Raw genomic sequence first — 6535 nt, forward strand, 5'->3', positions numbered from 1 at the left:
ATAAACGTGTTAAAGCGTCACGGTAGCTAATTTCATCCGCGCTCGTTCGATTTTTTTTTACATTTTTCTATATTGTAGCATCAAGCAGTTAAATTGAAGATCCTTTTATCTCCATAAAAGCACAGAATCTTGGGAACAGTAGATTGCTAGACTAAATTCAGGTTCCATGGGGACGGACTGATCGGCCTAGATTAGATACGGTTAGATGTGAGATGCCTGAAGCAGACAATAAACATGCAAGTGCACAGCCGTCACCACCAACCTCCCCTTTGGGGCCAATTTTTTCTCCTCTCCTGCAATACCTCCAAAGTATGTTTTTGATAAGCTTATCTAAAAAAAATCAAGTATATATGAGATCTGATTATTGGATAGAACTTGGATTTAGCTGTGTTCGAATTGGAAAACCTAATGACCCAAATGTTGAAAACAAACTATATAGTTTGAATATAGATATATAGATATATATATATATATATATATATATATATATATATATATATATATTGACTACATAATTTGTATTAATTTTTTTTCCGTACTTGGATTGGTACTTTTTTCTCATGCATACTCTCATTAACTTTCTTTTATTACTATTTTGGTTTCAAAATTCCAACCAACATCTAGATTTTGATTTTGTTTCAACGTGACTAAATATAAATAGAAATTAAAAGCTGCTTCAAAAGTGATTGGATTTTTTTTAAAAAAAATCAATCATTCACTCTCCATGTCATACTCCTTTCACATTGTAATCTGCCACATACTATTGTGATAAGAGTCCTTTTAGTTTTATCAATTGTTAACCCAGCTAGTTGGCTTACTAAAATATGTGCTAAAATTAAGTCTCAAAAAAACTCGAATGTGAACTTAAATTCCATTATTAATCAAGTTTGTATAGAGATTTAGAGCTTATTCATTTTGATGGATCTAGATACTTGGATCTTTACTCCTTCCAGCTTATCCGCACTCCTCTTAGCCGCCAACATGTCACCCCCTCTCTCGCCTCCACCATCCTTCTCCCTCTCACCCCCTTCTTTACGTCCCCTTTTGCTCTCTTGCCCCAACCACCTTGTCCATAACCTCCTCTCCTCTATCACTTCATATTATTTGCCCCATGCCCCCCACCCCTCCTCCCTCTTCCCCACATTGTCTCGTTTTATTCTGATGCACCTCTTTTCAACTCTTTGCTCACCATTTCTCACCCCTTACACCCTCACCATTCTTCTTGAGTGTTCATGCATCCTTATTGTCACCATGATCATCATTGGTATCATATTTTCTATTCCCCTCATGCTCTACAATGTGTTCTCCATACCATTTGGGCCGTAGCTAACTTGACTACTATTTTCATTACCAAAATTGTCATCCTCTTCGATCAAGTCACCAGTCTGTGTTATGCTGCTAGATCAACCCCCCACTTTACCTTCTCCAACAATCTCATTAGGAAATCCTTCCACATATGGTTTAGCAAGTTTCTTCACTACTCTGCCAGTACACCACTCTAGCTGACAATTAAAGACCCTCTAAGAATGGTGCTAGCCTCTATGCTACTTCTTCCATATTTTCTCTCACTGTCTTTTTGACCCTAGCCTAATTCTAACCAAAGTAGCAGAGCTGAAGGCCATGAAAAACTAAAATGTAGATGGTCATGCTCCTAAGAACCTAGTAAAGCCTAAGAAGAACTTAGGTGAGCCCATTGAAATTGAAAACTCCTACGATCTAAATCAATCCCATTGGATTGCTCTTGAAAGAGTTTATCTTAAGAAATCTTCGATCGCTCTTTGCTCTATCAAATCATCGGACTTCTAAATTCTCAAAGTAACCTCTATGAATTCATTCTAGAACCTTTTGAATAATTTTTTTAGATTCCTCCATTTCACCTATTCATACAATATAACAAGCTAATGAATCTCCTCCTTTTTGCCATTGGACTTCTAAATAGAATTATGGCAACACTCATAATGATCAACCTTACAAAGACCCAATTGGATTTTAGAAGCTAGTAAAATTAGTCCTCACAAGCCCCAATTTATTACTTCCTCTCCACCAATCATACCCACTCTTTCAACTTGTGCTAAAAGAAAAGCAAAATATGTGATTGAATAAATCCTCCTCTATCTGTTGTAAGTCGATGGCTCCTCCTTCTTCAAACTTCGATTTGTATTTTTTATATAGAAATCTTTGATCAAGAATAGAATAAGATTCATTTTGCATCATATCTAATTGATTCCTTAGTTTGGACCAAAGAAGTAATGTTAGTCAATTATTATCAAATTGACTACAATATTTTTCTAACTGTGAGGATCCTACTAGAGTACTTTCTCATTCTAATAGGCAATGAACTAGATTAGAATTATTCTCTATGAATCCTCAAGAAGATATTTAATTTTTCACATTAGGTTTGGATGAATGCCAAAGATCTTGAGTCGATTAGACAGAACAACTCAAAAGATAAACAAGTATCATTAATTTTGAATATCAAATCAACCACTAGTTATTGTTCTTGGTTGTACTACCATAGCTTAAAGATCTTCCGAGCAAATAATTATATCTTGGAGCATCTGGAGGCCAAGCTAATTGCTTTAGATACTACTAGACCTGCTTATTAAGTGAGTTGGGCTGGGTTTGGATAAAAGTTAGCCTAAGGTACCGCATCATTTTGTCAAGCTCAAGCTTAGCCTAGCTTGGCCTTCAAGACTACTTCCCAAGCCCAAGTTCGCTATTTATCAAGCTTCAAGCTTTTGGGTTAGACCTCGGGATCCAAAGAAAAACCTTATATCCTCTTCCCCATCCCCTTCAAACCTCCCTTTCTCTCCTCCATGCTACCTCCTTTCCTTCAAGATATCCCCAAAGGCATCACCTTTCCACCCCTTTCCATCTCCTCACCTACCTTCCTCCCTATTTTCTATCCTCTTCTCATAGGAATCGCCAGTTGTGCACTTGGATCTGCTGTCTGAGCTGTTTGATCTAGGGATTTGTGGGAGCTTCACCGATGCTTCAAGAGGGCACATGATGTCTGAGTTGAGAGAAAGCAAAGAGGCGAGAAGCCAATGGCCGGTAGGAGATTGTACGATTAAAGGGTGGAGGCTATACTAGTGGGATAGGAGATTGCCCAGTTAAGGCAAGGAGGTGAAGAGGAGGAGGCACTAAACCTAGATGCCCTCGCCTCTTTTTCTTAATCAGCGATGTAATGAATTAGAAGCCTCTAACATGGTTAGGGATCTATGGGTTAGGTTAGGAATGTACAATTGTAAAACTCTAAAGGTACTTAAGGAATATTATGTGTGTGTGTGTGTATTTGTAGTATATTTACTAATTTAAATAGCTGGGCTCGGGAGCGGTTAATGAAAACCCAAGCCCGGCTTGCTTAAAGGATGGGCTCAAATATCTGGTCCAATCCAACCTATTGAGTTGAAAAACTAGGTGTAGGCGCATCTAACATACATCAGGCTTGAGCGAGCGCCTGATATTTGAGCAGGTTTAGATACCACCTATAGAGAGACAGAGTGGATTAAAAATCTTTTATTAGAGCTTCATTTGGTACCAAAACTGGTTCCAGCTATATCAGTTCATTGTGAAAATAAGACCGTAATGGAATTATCTATTCAAAAGAGTTCCAATAAAAGATGAACTAGCATATCTGGCTTTGTCGTAAATATGAAAGATAACATAGAAAAAATAATACAATTTTCTTCGAATATGTCAAGTCATATTTTTAGATCAATAATCTACAAGTTTATCTCAGAGTCCTAGATTTGTTGGGGAGGATGGGGCTTAAGCCAATCATATGGTCACCGACTATGAAGAGGTTTAATATGGTAGAAAGAATTTGATCGAGTGATCATACCCGAGCATAGCTTTTGAAAAACATCCGTTGCCATCCCCATGATAAGTATTCATATCAGTGACAAAATTAATGAAAGCTTGAGTATACTTTTAATGAGTTTAAGGCAAAAGGTTTGTAGGGTCTTAGGTCACAAGTACACTTGAAGCGCTCACTTATATAAGAAACATTGTGAAGGCCATGACCAGGAGTTTAGGCTAACCCCAACTAATTCTTACGAAAATTCAATGTACTAAGCACCAGGCTTTTGATATGTGCTAACCATATTAAGAGCAGTTGATTTGCACAGTTGTGATATTTAAAGATCTAAAACTAGGGTCTAGTTCAAGGTCTAATGCATTACGACTCCTTCAAATAAATACAATCAGTGCTAAGTGTTATTCAAATCCATTGGACACCTCACCATTGCATAGCATAAATTGTCTAAAATTTCTTCTTCTTTTTTTTATGATTTTAGTGGTTGCAACAATTCAAACCTTTTTCTAAAGGATTGTTAGAAAATGTTTAATTTTTATATTTTTAAAAGGTTTAAATTGTAACTCTCATACTTAATAATCTTTCATTGAATATTTAAATGAAAGTAGAGTTGCATTTATTAAGTTCATGAGTTTGAGGCCTAGTTGGGCCTTGTGAGTTTGGGATTACATGCAGGCATGTGCAATCGCTTGGCTCGGTGGCTCTTGCCGTGTACGTGGCATGGCATGCTATGCGTGCATGTCATGGTGTGGCGTTCGTGGCGTGAATGTATCATGAGGTTAACCTTTTTGGCCACACGCCCAACCAGATTTATTTCTCGCACCTGTAATTTAAATGTTCGAGATTTTGAAAAGGTTTTTCAATGCTATCCTAACCCATATTTAAATTTCAAAATTGAATTTGGCTGACTCGGGCACTATAATCAAAGTGTTCCAAAGTTTTAATGCGCATGGTATCAAGGCCTTGTTTGGGGGAGCTTTTGGAGGGCCAAAAAGCACTTTCTGGCCCTCCAAAAATACTTTTAGATAAAAAATAGTGTTTGGTAAAATTTCTAAAAAGCTGTTTCAGCTTTTGCGGAAAGCTGAAAACAGCTTTTAGGAAAAAACTTCAATTTGGAGCTTTCCGAAAATGCTATTTTCAGCTTTATCGGAAAGCTGTATTTTTGACAAAAATGCCCATATTAAAATATAATAATTACATAGTTTGTCCCTTTATAAACTTAAAAATCTGTTGGAGCCAAGAACCCTAGCCGTCAAACTTCCTTCCGTAAGAAAAATTGTTAGAGAGATAAATGGTCATTCGGATGATGAAAAATTAATTTATACTAATAATTAAAACATTTTATACCCTTATGATTGTATTATACTATAAATATAATATTATATTACATTACACCATAATACATTAATATGTTATTTTAAATAATTTAATATTATGTTATATTATGAAAAATTAATTTATACTAATAATTATAATATTTTATACCTTTATTATTGTATTATTCTATAAATATAATATTATAATACGTTATATCATTACATTAATATGTTATGTTAAATAATTTAATAGTATGTTATATTATGGGAAATTAATTTATACTAATAATTATAATATTTTATACCTTTATTATTGTATTATACTATAAATATTATATTATATTACATTACATCATAATACATTAATATGTTATTTTAAATAATTTAATATTATATTATATTATGGAAAATTAATTTATACTAATAATTATAATATTTTATACCTTTATTATTGTACTATACTATAAATATAATATCATAATACGTTATATCATAATACATTAATATGTTATTTTAAATAATTTAATATTATGTTATATTATAATATTAATTTTTACTAATAATTATAATATTTTATACCTTTATTATTGTATTATACTATAAATATTATATTATATTACATTACATCATAATACATTAATATGTTATTTTAAATAATTTAATATTATGTTATATTATGAAAAATTAATTTATACTAATAAATATAATATTTTATGTCTTTATTATTGTATTATACTATAAATATAATATCATAATACGTTATATCATAACACATTAATATGTTTTTTTAAATAATTTAATATTATGTTATATTATGAAAAATTATTTTTTACTAATAATTATAATATTTTATACCTTTATTATTGTATTATACTATAAATATTATATTATATTACATTACATCATAATACATTAATATGTTATTTCAAATAATTTAATATTATGTTATATTATCAAAAATTAATTTACTCTAATAATTATATTACTATTATGCTATATTATAATAATATTATTTTATATTACAATAATATTATACTATATCGTATATTTATGTATTAATATATGTTATGTTTTATTATGTTCTGTTGTATAATACTATGCAATGTCCTTTATGGTAATTTTGTCATACAAAAGTATTTTCTCAGTTTGTTTACCAAACATATGTTGAAGTGTCACAGCACTTTACAAATGTAGTTACCAAACAGCAAACAACTTTTTATAACAGCTCTACTTCCGACAGCTCTACTTCCAATAGCTCTACTACCCACAGCTCCCCAAACAGGGCCCAAGCCTTCATGAGGCACCAGCATAGGCAAGGCCTTTATGAGATGGCCATTGAGGTTGCTACAGGCCTCTTTGGAGGTAACCTAGATCGATCGAGTTTATAGAAGGTCCCAGATCT

The sequence above is a fragment of the Phoenix dactylifera genome, unplaced genomic scaffold (assembly GCF_009389715.1).
Source record: "Phoenix dactylifera cultivar Barhee BC4 unplaced genomic scaffold, palm_55x_up_171113_PBpolish2nd_filt_p 000986F, whole genome shotgun sequence".
Classification (NCBI taxonomy): Eukaryota; Viridiplantae; Streptophyta; class Magnoliopsida; order Arecales; family Arecaceae; genus Phoenix; species Phoenix dactylifera.